The following is a 15,162-nucleotide window of genomic DNA, read 5'->3' on the forward strand; positions in this document are numbered from 1 at the left end:
TTTTTTCCCCTCTTTTTCATTTTTCCCTCCTTTTTTTTTCTATTTTTCTTTCTTTTCCCACCGCGAATTCATCACCCGAGTCCATTTTCTCCGCAAAAAAAAAAAGTGTTATAACGAGCTCGGCACGCACCGAGCTCCCCAGCCTTGCCGCGGCTTGTTGCGGGGCCGTCTCCCACCTCCCTATTTCGGGAATTTTGGGGGGATGCTCAGCACCGTGTCCCACCAACTGCCCTCCTCCCGGCTCGCTGGGGAAGTTTGTGCAAGTTATTCTTGTTGCTGTCCTCCAGACAAAATAATGTCTGCATTATTTTGGCGGGTGCAGTTTCCGTGTGGCACAGCCTGCCTCTCCTCCGAAAATCGAGGAGAAAAAAAAATAAAAGGAAAAATAAAAAAAAAAAAAATTAGAACCAAACTAAAAAAGCCTTGACGTTTATCCCCAGCTCCTGCCGCTGCTCAGTAAGGTTTAATTGCAAAACTGAGCCGAGATGCCAGCCGGTATCGGTCATTAGGAACCTTTCTTAAAATCTTGTCAGCCTGCAGTGAGAACCAGATTTAATGGAGGCAACCACATACCTCCTGGGCTGCCAGCTGAAACTGAGACCATGCAAAGGAGGATAGAAATGCCAAATAAGCCACCACCTTCCCTTCCTAGCAACCAACTCTTTAAATTTATTGCTTTTTTCTTTTCCTTTCTTTTCTCCTTTCCCCCCCCCCCCCTCCCATCCTCCCTTTGAGGAGCTGGGCAGGATCTTTATTTTTCAAAGGTGCTTTGAGGAGTGGGGGGGGGGGGGAAACAAGTTTGGCCCCGGGGGTTTCGCTTGGGTCGGTTTTTGGCTTTGTGGGTCGGGTCCGGGGGGGAAGAGGTGGTGAGAGATGGAGGCGGCCGAAAGCCCCTCGGCTCCCCGGCCCCCTCCCCGGCCCCCCCGGCTGTTCTTGCAGCGAGGGGACGCCAGGGGGCAAGAGGCGTTCACGAAGCCTGCCTCCCTCCGTCCTTCCCTTCCCTCCAGCCAGCCAGCCCTCCAGCCCTCCCGACGGGGTTTCAGCACCGCGCCACGGCAAAAGTCGCGTTTCTTAAAAGAAAAAAGGGAAAAGGGTGTGTGAGAGAGACGGAAAGAAAGGAGGGAGGGAGAGAGAGAGAGAGAAAGGGAAAGAAAGAGAGAAAGGAGAAAGAGAAATAGAGGGGAAAGAAAAGAGAAGGAGAAGGAAAGAGAGAGAGAAAGAGAGAGAGAGAGAAAGAAAAGGAACGAGAGAGAGAGAGAGAGAAAGAAAGAAAGAGAGAGAAAGAAAGAAAGAAAAAGAAAGAGAGAAAGAAAGAGAGAGAGAGAAAGAAAGAGAGAGAGAAAGAGAAAGAAAAAGAGAGAGAGAAAGAGAGAGAGAGAAAGAAAAGGAAAGAGAGAGAGAGAGAGAAAGAAAGAAAGAAAGAAAAAGAAAGAGGGAAAGAAAGAGAGAGAGAGAAAGAAAGAGAGAGAGAAAGAGAAAGAAAAAGAGAGAAAGAAAGAGAGAGAGAGAAAGAGAGAGAGAGAGAAAGAAAGAGAGAGAAAGAGAGAGAGAGAAAGAGAAAGAGAGAGAAAGAGAAAGAGAGAGAAAGAAAGAGAAAGAAAGAGAGAAAGAGAAACAGAGAAAAAGAGAGAGAGAAAGAAAGAGAGAAAAAGAAAGAGAAACAGAGAAAGAGAGAAAAAGAAAGAAAAGAGAGAAAGAAAGAGAGGAAAAGAAAGAGAAACAGAGAAAGAGAGAAAAAGAAAGAAAAGAGAGAAAGAAAGAGAGAAAGAAAGAAAAGAAATTAAAAGCAACCCACAGGGCAGTACACATTTCCAGTCCCCCACCTCATCCACCCCTTGGGCACAGCCTTGCTGGCACACAGCACACCCGCAGATGACACCAAGCAGCGCTGCGAACACCACCCGTGTTTAGGGGAGGCAGTCAGGGCCCCACTCACCTCGCTGCTGCCTGGCCCTGGTCCCGTCCCCCCGTGCGCCCTAAGGACGGTGCCGTGGCCCCCTCGGCTGGGGCAGCTCCCTCCCATCCCGCGGGGCTCGCAGCCTCCAAAGGAAATCACTCAAGGGAAACTTCACCGGAGACAAAACCACAGGCAATTTCCTGACTACTGCTTTCCTTCCCAGGTTATTTATTTTGGCAATCGCGCGCTCAATAAATGAAATATTCAATCAACTGACCTCCTCGCCAGCTCCTACGATTCTTTCAGGATCCCCTTTATTTTATTATTAGGATCTTGTTGTTTAAATAAACTACGGGGAGGGTTCCTGGTTCCCGGCTTTGCTTGGCAACTGGTGCATTACGCTGCTTATGAATTTTGCAGACAATGAAACCCAGTGTGGATGAAGCGGACCGTACACATGTACATGCCATTTCCCGGGCACGTCAGACATTAAAGTGAAGTATTGCTTATCCGCTCATCTTTTCACACCTTCTCCTTTCCCAGACTTTGCCCCAAATGCCCAAGAGTTGGGGTGTGCGGCTAATGCCAGAGATTTCGCTGAGGAGAGAGAAACCTCTTAAAATAATCAGATGGCAAAATACCAGGCTCACCCCCGAGAGCAGCGTTTGTAATGCTCCTGCCTGGCATTTTATTCCCTGCTTTATCTCTCCGTATCACACAAATCCATACGCTGTGTATCGTACCTCTTTGAAATGCCATGAACTTGGTGTTTTAAATCACACTAGCCTTTCTTTTTTTATTTCTTCCTATTTTTTTTATTTATTTTTTTTTTAGCTGCAAAACAATGGAGATTGTCGAAGGGCCTCGGGTTGAGCTTTTCTGCGTGTTCACAAAGCGTTAAAGCTTTATCGAACAAACCGGCTCTGTCTGACCCCTGCCAGACAAAAGGCAACTTCCATTTCCCTCGGTGGCGGAGGAGAGGGCAGCAGGGATGGAGGGGACGTGCAGCGGGGATGGAGGGGATGTGCAGTGGGGACAGAGGGGACATGTAGCACACCCAGGGACCCTGCGGTGCCCAGCGGTGCTGCTGGGGTGCCCCATGCCTGGCAGAGCCCCCGGTGTCACTGGCATCAACCACTTTGGAGGTGTTGCTGATGTATGCGGTGAGGAACACGGTGCCAAAGCACCCAGATGAGCGGCAGCCCCACATGCCGGCACCTGTTGGTGGCTTGGCTGCAGCTTTTGGGTACTGCTGGGCTGCACCGAGCTGGGCTGCACCCCCCCCAGCAGTGCTGCGAATTATCAAAATAATAGAAATCTTTGCCGTGGTTCACCCTGACGATCTATTAATAGATACCAGCTGGTATCCAGTGGCGGGGAAGCACAGAGTGGTTTGAGTTGGCAGGGGCCTTAAGGACCACCCAGTGCCACCCCCTGCCATGGGCAGGGACCCCTCCCACCAGCCCAGGCTGCCCCCAGCCCCATCCAGCCTGGCCTTGGGCACTGCCAGGGATGGGGCAGCCACAGCTCCTCTGGGCAGCCTGGGCCAGGGCCTCACCGCCCTCTGAGTGAAGGATTTCTTCCTAATGTCTAACCTAAATCTCACCTTTTTTAGTTTAAAGCCATTCCCCCTTGTCCTATCACCACACCCCTGACCAAGAGTCCCTCCCCAGCTCTCCTGCAGCCCCCTTTAGGCCTTGGCAGGCCGCTGTGAGGTCTCCCCAGAGCCGCCTTCTTTCTCGGCTGAACAACCCCAACTCCCTCAGCCTGGCTCCACAGCAGAGGTGCTCCAGCCTCTGAGCATCCTCGTGGCCTCCTCTGGACTCACCCCAACAGGTCCCTGTCCTTCTGGTGCTGGGGGCCCAGAGCTGAGCGCAGGCTCCAGGTGGGGTCTCACGGGAGCAGAGCAGAGGGGGACAATCCCCTCCCTGCCCTGCTGCCCACGCTGCTGCTGGTGTGGTCCAGGACAGGACTGGCTCTCTAGGCTGTCAGTCGAGATGTTCTTTAGGGAGTCCCATTTGACCTCCAGCTGCTGGCCCAGGAGAGCGACGGCCATTTTAGCTCCTCGGTGACATCTTGCGTCACCACATGGGTGTCCCCCATACCCCAGGACACCTCCAGGCATTTTGGGGGCACCTGTGACAAGCCCTAGGGCTCTCTCTTGTGCATTTTGCTCACGTGTAGACACCAAGATACCAGCATTCATGGGCCAAATCCTGCCCAGCACATCCATGGCCTTAATAAGGTCTGAGCAAGGTTTCCACCATCTCCAGTGGCAGCCCGGAGCCTGCCAGGTACCAGCCGAATCCACCTCCTCCCTGTAGGTGAATTTATTGTGCTGTCACCTATTGATTTTCAGTCCTGCTCCTGAAATGTTCATCTCCAGGATGAAGGTGGCGGGAGGCTTTGGGCTGGTGGAGCCTTGGGTGGGGCTGGTTCCCGCAGCTGGCTCCCCCCTGCTCCATCTTGTGTCTCTTGCTGAGGCAAGCTGGCATGGGGCTTTGCTGTCAGCGGAGGTTTGCCAACCTGATTATATTCCTAGGCATACTTTCGGAAATCAGAAGGTGCTCCCTGAGGTTGGTGGAGTTGCTCTGATTTAAAATCAGAGTTGCCAGGAGGAGGGAAGACCGGTGGTGGTGGGGAAAGCCACCTTGCCCCCCCTGCTACCACAGGCAGCTCACTGTGCACCTGGGTACCACCGCCCAGGGGGAGAATCTGAATAACCTCCCCCAAAGTACCTTTATTATGAAATCCTGCAATATCCCCTAAGTGTTCATGTTGGCATTTTAGGTACATATACAATGGACCAAGCCACAGGTGTGTGTCTGAGTGGGCAGGCAGTGTCCTGGTACCTTTTGCAGGCTATTTGAAATGTTTTGGAGCATTCTGGACTCGGAATGATCCAGATATTCTCACTGACAGATACTTGGGTTTGGGTGCTGGAACAACGGAGTCCAAGACTGAGCAGCAGCATCGAAGGGTCTGCAGTACCCTGCAGGAGAGGTTCAGTCCCCATCTCGTCCATCCCAATCATTGTGAAAGCAAAGCTCTCTGGACGGGAGTTGCAGTTTCATTCCCAGAACCAAATGGTTCCCAAGAGCACGCCACTTATTTTGGGACTTCCCTGGAGCCAGCTGAATTCTCACAGTGTAAAAGTTCCATAGGGTAGAGACAGCACAGACCAGTGAGGCTTAAAGCAGCAGTTGCATGTGGGAGGTGGCAAAGCCCAGGGACACAAGCGGGTCCCTTGGCTGCCCTGCGTTGGCAGCTGTGGGAGATGAACACTATAAACATTTCCCATGCAGCATCCTGACTAAGGGACCCTCTGCATTCACTGCCTCCAAACACACCAACGGCCAAAGCCTGACCACAAAAACGCTCGGAAGAGAATGAATTTGGATTGCCCCTTTGCAGGTATTCACAGCAGGGGGAAGCTGGACCCTGCGGTGGGTGGGAAATCCTGGCCACATTGCTGGAGCTGCTCCTGGCTGCCACCAGCAGAAGGGATGGGGGAATCAGGCTGGGTTTGTGTAACTGGGACAAAAGAAAATTATATTTAAATTCTGCACCCCGCCACTGAATCGTGTAGCAGCCTACTTTTTCTACGGATAACGCCTTGGGCAAGGCTTGCGTGGCCCAGAAAAGCAAAAAGTTTGAATTTCCTCTGTGCTGCTTCTTTGAAACCTCCTCCTGTGCTGCTGGTTAATGGTGGGAGACGAGGCTAGTGCTGGCTGCAGTGCGGGAACGTGTGCCCAGCCCGGGAGCAGGGCCGGGGAAAGGGGAAGCGAGCGCGCGGGTGAGCCAGGGAGCAGGGAAAAAAAAAAAAAAGGAAAAAAAGAAAGAAATTAATTGAGTAACCTCAAATTACAAATCAATTTGAGGAAATCCCAATCTAGCTGCAGACACTCTGTGAGCAGTTAAAGCTAAACTCGTTGAGCAGAGGGTTCTAATTAGCTCGTGATGCCAGCTCGCTCCGACGAGCTCTGTGCGGCTTTTTGCATGCTGGGTGTGTTTGGTCCTGGTCCGTGATCCTCACCAGCTTGACCCAAAATACATCAAAGCTGGAGTGTCAGCCATGCTGTGATTAGGGGCTGGAAGAAGTCAAATTCCAAATTTCTCTCTGAGGTACCTCTGCGCCGCTTGCCACAGGCTGGTTTCTGACCTCATTCATGCCAGTGCAAGTCTGCAATAGCTTCACATTAGCCACAGGGTTTATTACAAATTGTCCTTGTGCAAAGAGACCAAAATCTGGTTTATAAAGCTGGCTTTGTCTCCCTCACTGCCACACAAGAAGCCCTGCTGTAGCCAGAGTCAGTGGGACAGGTGTCACCTGCTAACGTAAGGAGAGCTGGTCCCAACCCACACCGATGAGAGCAGGAGGCGAAGCAATTTCCTCCATAACAGCAACGTTGCTTTGGTGGCGCGGGATGCAGCCCTTCACTGAGTCAGGGTTGAACTGGTTTTGCAGGAGACCAGCCACAGAGAAAGGCTGAGGTCCCAGCCAAGGTGCCTGTAGTTGCTGGAAGAGGTGGATGAAATGCTGCACCAAAAAAAAAAAAAAAAAAAGAAAAGAAAAGAAAAGAAAAGAAAAAAAAAGAAAAAAAAAGAAAAAAAAAACATCTCATTAAGCTTTTTTGGAAGGTATGACCTCATTCTTTTCTGGGCTGCTGAACTGTGGAGATGTGTGGTGTTTTCCTTGCAGAGAAGTATGGGTTTCCTTTGGGAAACGCTGGAAGATGGTCTAGGTAGCACACTGGTTTCGACACCCTTTGCTCTCTGTTGCCCCTTGGGGAAGGAGGTTGCGATGTTCCTGCACCCCTGCGACCCGAGTAATGTTCGATCAAACACGTGGCACCAGATGCTCGGCCAGTGAAAATATGGGGCTACATAAAACTTTGCTATTTTAGACCTAGAGAAAACCTGATCCTTTCCTCTGTCCTGAATTTCTGATTTTTCTGTCTTACACCGTCCTGCCTCAAATCATCTATCCTTTTTTAATCTGATGCCTTCCACCAGGAGATGTTTGCTGCTCACTGCATTGCCTTCTCTTGCCGATAACTGGTGCACAAATCACATTTAGCTCTGTTTGTGCAGTGTGTGGCAATGTCCCGGGAAAACAGGCGATGTTGTCACAGTCTCGTACTTCTTGGCTGTGCTGCTGTAAGATGAGCTCAAAATCTTCCCAACATCTTGGAAGCCTCTTTGCAATGACAGTGGTTATTGCTATTTTTTATTGAAGCATGTAAATGAGGCAGTGTTAGTGGGAAGAAAAAGCAGCTCCATTAGATTAGCTGGAGTAATTGCAGACAGCAGACAGCCTTTAGGGTCTGCAGCTTTCAAACCTGAAGTAAGTGTGGGAGCCCCCCAGGTGTAATGTAACCTCACCTACCTTTCCAGGGGTCAGAAGTGGCATTGCCCTGGCCCCAAATGTAGCCTCTGGGAGCCCCCCTACTCCCCACCTGTGCCTGGGCATCTTCTGTGGCTTGGCTGTGGGCACAAGGTTGGGGTGCATTGCCCAAGCATGGCCATGTGTGTGGCAAGTGTCTGCACCCTGGCCAGTCCCTTAGATGTCCCATATAATCATGGGGAGCGAAGGGTTAATTAATTCCAACTAATTCCAGATCAAGTGTTTACCTTCCTATGCTAGGTGTGTCGCTCCCCTAAAATTTTTGGGATGAGAATTACAAAGCCAGAATAAGAAAGTAAACTTAAACCATTTAAACCATGGAAATAAGTGGACAGGAGACCCTCAATGCAGGCTGTTCCAGAGGCTGTCTGTGCCCTCCCCATCCCTGGATGTACCCCACCAGCCCCTCTGATCTGAATTTTGGAGGAATGTTCCCAGCTTTCATTTCCTGAAGGCCATGTATTGGGGAGCAAATGCGAAAATAAATTATGGCTTTTAAATGTAAACAGGCAGGAATCAGCCTGGGACATGGGAGTTTGGCGCGGTATGCACTTTGCTACATTAACCTCGTGTTTGAAATGTGCTCAGCAATGGGGCATGTTTTGAAAATAGGACAGAATGAAGGCGGATGTTATTCCTCTTGCAAAAGAGGGCGATGGGGAGAGGATTTTACCTGTTTAGAAAGAAGAAGACCCTGACATTTCTGTATATACTGCAATGTCTTTTCAAAGAAGTTGTGTTAATGGGTGGTCTGACTTGCATTCCCCTTATTGGCATGCACCACATTTGGCTCTGACAGCAGTGGTGGAATTGTTGGGGGATGGGTCTCTTTTTAAGATAATTTTCCCTTTTTCAAATATTTTTGAAGTGCAGCTTGTATTAAACCAGGTAATAATTAGATAGTGAAAGTGCTCCTATCTAATGCTTAGATTATTACAAGTGCCTGAGGCAATTCTTGGAGGTTTATAACGGACACAGAAATCAATGTTTAATGTCAAAAGTGATCCTGGAAGGTGTTTATTGAGAGTTACTTTTTAATATAAAGTGTAAAGATCAGAAAAAAATATTTTTATTCTTAGTTTTACTTCTAGTGGTGACCTGGGGAAAGATACCATCAGGGAGAAGTATTATAACAGCCAGTGTCAGAATTTCTTTTAAGATTCTTGATCCAAACCACTAGTTAGAACCAAAAGAAGCCAGGATACTTAAAGTCAATATTCCCCCGGTTACTGATACGTTGTGCTGATTTCTTACAGCTACTGTAAACCAGCACCACTACTTACATCAGTGAGGCTTTGTTACTGAGCATTGGGAGAATCTGGCCTTTCAAATGAAATTTTCTCCACATTTGAGCCTACAGCATTATTTCACATCCATTATAAAATGTTGTTGTACAGCAGCGTGGCATGAAGACTGCTTCCCTGTTCCTAGAAAGATGACCTGGGAGCAGCCAGGACAGCAAAGCTCTTGTGGGTTCCTCTTCCACCCCTCATCCCCTTCTTCCACCCCCTTACTTCACTTTCTTTTTCTACCCATTGCCCTCCTCTTCCATCCTTTGCCTTCCTCTTCCATCCAACCAACTACAGGGTCTGATGGACTTTAGTAGGAGTTGTCTAAATATGAAACCTATATTTAAAAATATATTGGGCCAACTCTTGAAACCCACTGTGTTTCAGTAGGATCAGTCCTAATTACATCACGGTGGTGAGAACAGAACATGGCTTGGACTGCACATCTACCTCTCATCATGTTTAACAGCAAAATCCCAAATGATAATCTCTTTTTGCAGTTGTTTTTTAAACTCACTGGGAAAATATATATGTATTTTCTTCTGATCTTCAAGGATTTTTGATTTTCAATTATACACACATTTTTGGGGTATAAAATACTGCAAAATTAATGAAGAAAGTCTGGACACTAGACCTAATGTGGTGATAACTTATTGCAGAAAGAATTTTTTTTTTTCCCTAAATTATGCCAAAGTACTGAAACTAGTTTGTCTCTTGTGGTACTTTTGTCATAAATCCAACAAGCAATTAGAGCATTTTAAATCTTGCCTGGAGTAACTTCTTGATTTACAGATTTTCCTGCATAGCTCTAGATGGCTGAATGGGGTTTAAAGTTATCCAGGGAGACTGTGAGAAAGCTCACTTTTGTCACATATGCCAATGTCCTTTTATGATCCCATCCAGAGTTTGGATGCTCAATATCTTTGAAACTCAGGCCACTCATCATAGTCTCGAGTCTGGAGCTGGATGTCTCCCTGCAGGCACTGAAGTGTCGAGGATCTGCTGCACTCCTTTACTGCTCAGCCAGACTCATCTGCCGTGGGTGTTTGTGGAGGCAAAGACTGAGAAACAGCTTCAGAGTTTGGCCACTTTTTACCCAATCTCATGCTCCGTTCCTCTGTGTATCACTTTTCCCTGTACATTACCAAGTTTGCAGCACTTCCCTCGGGCAGCTTGTCCTCGCTGCTGAAGGGTGAGATCCAGCAGCTGGTGAGGAGCCATATGCTGGAGTCAGCAGAGGTTAAAGTCTGGTCCAGAGTAGAGGCCTTATTTTTTATTCCCCTGATATAACACCTTAGTATCAGCTTGGTGATGAACACATTTTTCATTACTCTTGTGTATGCACCATACCTGTGGTTTCACGTGTGGATTAGCTAGGCAGTTCTTCCTATTCAATTAGGGAACAAAGCTTCATGCTATGACAATCCATGTGCATCTTAAAAAAGCAAGATGGGAGGTTTGGGCTATCCAGCATAGATTCTGGGCCTTCTTAGCTTACGGTTTCCCAGCTCCAGCTTCTTCCCCCTGTTCTTGAATCCAGGATGGGTCCACATCTACCGGCTGCCCCTGCCCACGTGAGGCCACACACCTCGGCGCAGCGGCACTTTTTAAAGGTGGCAGCAAACTGGCGGATCAAAAGTTTAGCCCGGGGGCTGCTGTCAGGTTGCTGAAGCAAATAACTTCGTACAGTTTTCAGAGATGGGTGGGATCACCGCAGCAGGAGGGAAACATAAATAAACGGGGAGCTTTTTCTGTAAAGAAGGGCTGGCGCCTGTCCCTGACCTCCCAGCCGCCTCTCTGGGTGTGGATGGGGAAAGGGAAGGGCTGTGGGGCTGGGAGGGATGGGGGAGCGATGGGGTGGCTGTGGACACTGTGTGCCCTTCTCCTGGGGTCCCTCCATGCTGGGAAGGAGAAGGTCACACGTGATGTGGTATGGTCACCAAAGCCACTAGCAAACCCCAGCGGTCACTGAGCCCTCAGACTCACAGACATGGTGGTAGCCTGGAAATTTGCAAACTGTGGAGGTTTTCCTACACTCCAGCAGCTGGCACCAACACGAGTCTCTGGGCTGTGACACTTGCAGCCACACCAGTGTCAGGCCTTCTGCAGGGCCTTCCAGCAACACCACCTCTGGCAAGAAGCAAGTTTCAGCCCTGTGTTGGTTAGGACACTATTGCCTGAGGAGTGTGGGCCAGCTTCCTGGCTGTGTGCACGTCTCCGTTTGGACCAAGGCAGCAGCCGTCCCTCACCAGCTCTGTCCCACACGTGGGCCGCAGGAAGGCTTGAGGCCCACATGGGCCCTCTGGGTCTGGGGCCAGGGAATGGGACCGAGAGCCGAGCCAGCCCCATGTAATTAAACCTCACATTTTAATATATGTTTGCACAGTGCACCCGTCCATCTATCAGATATGGATAGTGGCATACAGACACAAGCACACCTTATTTTCTGTTCTGGTTTACAGCCCCATGAAGCAGACAAGGCAGTCACTGCATTAAGAAAGCCAGCCCAGAGCCCCGGGTGCCCGCTGAGGAGACCAGCACACCGACAGGGCACCTCGGCATGGTAAACTTTGGGTGCTTCATTCCTCCATCCAACAATGCACTAAACCATGGCGAAGAGTTTTAAACCAAGTGTTTCAAAGTGAACTGTGTTGTAATTCAGACAGGCACCTTCCCTCCGCCAGGCCATGGGTTTAATAAACACACCAGGCTTATGCCTGAGCTCCGCGAGGATATCCTCTAAGCACTTTATGACAGATTTGCCACTTTTTTTTTTTTCTTTTTTGAGACAGAGCAGAAATCCTGATTGCTGGAGCCAACATCAAAGCTTCTCTCCTTTAGGGCTTTATTTGTAACCTCATAGCTCCTGGCCATGGGAGCCAGGGCAGGGTAGGACAGAAGGGGAGAGAACAGCTGAAAGGTGGCTCTCCCAGGAACGTTGTTTTATTGATGCTCTGTTTATGTGAAGATTCAGAGTAAAGAGAAACCTCAACATTTCTCCCCCCCCCTTTTTTTTTCTTTTTTTTTAGTTCTGTTTTGTATTGTGTGGGTTTGGTTTAGTTTTATTTCTCCCCATCTAACAAGAGCCAAGTGCTGGTCAGGACCAAGGGGCACTCTTCTGACACAAAATAAGTAGCACCCATAAGCAAGTGCTTTAAACCCTCTCACCAACATGTTGAGCTGACAGTGACGGGAGTTTGTTTTCCCTGGGGGAGATGTCCTGGGTGCATTTCTGCCATTTTCTGGCTTCTGGGGGTGGCAGTGTTATACCCATGCCAGGTAGCAGACACCACAGCAGGCACAAAGCACGGGTGTGCAGCACTGATAACTGCATGAGGGAACATCCCACTGATGGATGATCTGAGGGGCACCGGGCTTCATCCACCATGAAAGCCAAAGCACAAGGCAAAGCCTCTCGCCCTGGTCACTTCCATGGAGGGACATGGTCCGTGCAGGGTCAGCAGTGTCCTTTGGCTGGGCAGAGTGCAGGGGACATCTGGGCTTGTGCGTCTGAGACACAGGCGTGGGCCTTCAAAGAAGCTGGGACATCACTCTGGAAACTCAGACATGGCTTTTTCAGTTCTGATGGGCAGTGGCTTATCCTGCATTTTGGGAGGGAAAAGGAAGCAGAAGGCACCAAGCCCCAGCCCAGCCTCCCTCCCTCATCCTCCTGAGAAAACAGTCTCTGGGACCCAGGGGGACAGCGAGGGGCTTGCAGGAGGAAGCATTGGAAAAGCAAAGCTCCTATTTCCACTTCTGGACTAGATCTGGAGTCACGGCTTCACAATTTCCACCCAAAACCCACTCTGGTTTTGCTTCTGTCTTCCTTCAGTGTGCTTTGGTAAAGGGGAGAGGGCTTTCCTCAGCTTGGGTGATGCCCTCGAGCTCAGTGCTGGGCTCCGGTGCCCATCGTGGGGCAGGGGTTGGGGGGAGATGGGACAAGGAGCTCTGGCTCCCAGCGTGATCTGGGGACCTGGCGTCCTCAGCTCAGCTGCAGGTTTGACCTGCGAGGACAAAGGCACCACACGCCTGGCAGCGACCATGCTCTGCCTCCGTGCCAGGCTGCCGGCGGGGGCTCGTTCCTTCATGCTCAGGGTTTTATTTTTAGGTAGAGAGCAGAGATGCTCGCAAGCCTCTGCGGCACACCGTACAAGGAGGTGAAGGCAGGGCACTCGCCCTGTGGAGCAGGAATGGCATTTCAGTTCGTGGTTTCACAAGAACTTGTCCTTCCTAAATTTCTGTTGTTCTAATCAGTTGGACACTTGAAAACTTGAATCTCCCATTCCTTGAACCTACTGTCTTGCACTTCTCATAACCAGAGTAGGGATGCCCATAGGGGATGGACATCTCGAGGATTACCTCATTGAGCAGGACCTCACAGGTCCCTGCCTGGGACACACATCACTTTCTTCTGGGACCAGATGTTGAGGAGGTTATGAGCAAGTTTCCCTCTCAGTGAACCTGATGGGTGGCCAACACCACACAGGTCACCCCACTAGGGCTCAGGAAGGCCCCACAGATGTCACCTGAATACCTCAGGCCCCCTCCGGCATAACAAATACCTACTGTGAGAGTGCATCCCTCTTTTTTGGGACAAGGAAATTGGCTGAGCTGAGAACTTAGTTCTTGCAGATTGCTGTTCATCACCCTCACAGGGAGCTGGATGAGCATAGGTCCACAAAAGTGTGACAGAAGAAAGTCCCCACACCCGCAGAGGCCTGTGCCAGTGGTTTCTGAAATGTGTCTGATACAGAGTAGTAGCTGCTCTCTTAAGCCTGCTCCCCAGTGGTGAACACAGTAAAGTCCTGTTGAACTGGTGCTAACATAACTTCACCATTATGCTTAGGTTGTTGACGCCCTTCAGAATTATTGCACAGGTTTTGTGCAATTATTTTAACAAAATGACCACAGATGTTTGTCGTTCAGGCCCAAATCAACTTTGCCCGGTGCCCAGGTGTGTGACTGGGATGGAGCTGAGGAGGGGGATGGTGGGTACTGGAGGGTGCTGGTGGGTGTTGGTGGGTACTGGTGGATGCTGGTGGGAACTGGTGGGTGCTGGTGGGTGCTGGAGAGTGCTGGTGGGACCTCCCATCAGCTCCAGAGTTGACCCCTCCAACCCAGCTTCACAGCAGCTTCCTAAAACAGCTGCTTCCCCTTTTGCTGAGCGTTAATCTCTTGTATGAAATTTGACATTGAAACGCCTCCCTTATAAAACAGATTACCACTGTAATTAGCTACAGGATAAATAAGGCTATAGTGGGTATTACACTAGACTTCTCCTTTCTTCTGTCAGTGAAACATTTTTTTTTTCCCTATTGCTTCTCCGAAATCGTCATGAGACCTTTGTAAAGAGAATATTTGCACAAAAAGCTGTGGGCAATTGCTCTTGAAAAGATACTTGCAGTTATTTAATACTGCGAAAGGGCAAAATGAAATGCTATTTAGATGTATTTTCATGCTAAATTAGAATGATGAAACTACCTCTTAATGCTCTGACAATGAAATTGGGGACAGCTTGTTTTATCCAGGTAGGCTCTGCAGACTGGCAGCCCCTGCTCAGAAGTGAGGAACGGGGGTTAACAGTGGATGTATTTGTTGGAATATTTTAGGTGTTTTTTTGCTTTAAATCTTTTTTTTTTAATGATTATTATCCTGTTCACTTGAAAAGTTTTAAGGTGTCAGGAGATGGAGAAAAGCAGATTTCTGGTTGGAAATGGGGCAGCTCCTGGCTCTTGGTGGACAAGGAGACTGGTTATAAGTTTGGGGATCCCAATACGAGGAGCATTGTCCTGGAGATGGACCTTGTCCAGTAACGAGAAGTGACTTTCTTTGAACATCATCAAGCAGACAGTTTTGGCATTCACATAGAGAAAGGAAGGGGAAAATATAACTTGCACTGTTGCCTTCAGCTATACGACAGCGACTAGATTTACAATACTGAAGAATGAAACCATCAATATATTGATGATGAGGTCTGCACGCGTTTGGCAGCCACGGCACCACCCCAAGCTGCTGCCCCACTGTGCCCAAGCCCCACGTTGGGATGAACATCCCCAAAAGAAAAGCGGCTTGAAGGCTGTGAGGGATGAGGGCACCAATTCCTGGCTGCATCGAAGTTTTGTGACAGACGATGGTCTGACAGACATTGGCATCATGCTCATTCAGAGCTGAGACTGGAGGCAACGTGATGTTTGTCGCCTCCCAAAGCCCAGGGGGTGCTTTTGCTGCCCAGCAGTGCGTGTGTGCCTGCTGCAGCATCGCCGAGACCCAACAATTCCCTGGTCTCTTCCTGGCTGCTGGAGCTGCTGTTGCTTGGCCCCCAGTGTCCCATGGCAGCCCTCCTGCCACCCCGGCTCCCAAAATCACCTAAAACTCCAAGCCTTTTGCTGTGAGCAGCTGCAGCAATCGTCTCATCCCATTCTAGAGCTGACTCAATTTTTTTCTCATTTGAGACAGGGTTTTAAAGAAACCCTTTCTGCAGCGAAAAACCATTAGTTAAGGTAACACTGCAACTCTGGACAGAAACCCCTGGAGCCAGCCAGAGCTCAGAGCTGATATTTGCTCCGTGG

The sequence above is a fragment of the Cygnus atratus genome, chromosome 2 (assembly GCF_013377495.2).
Source record: "Cygnus atratus isolate AKBS03 ecotype Queensland, Australia chromosome 2, CAtr_DNAZoo_HiC_assembly, whole genome shotgun sequence".
Lineage (NCBI taxonomy): Eukaryota > Metazoa > Chordata > Aves > Anseriformes > Anatidae > Cygnus > Cygnus atratus.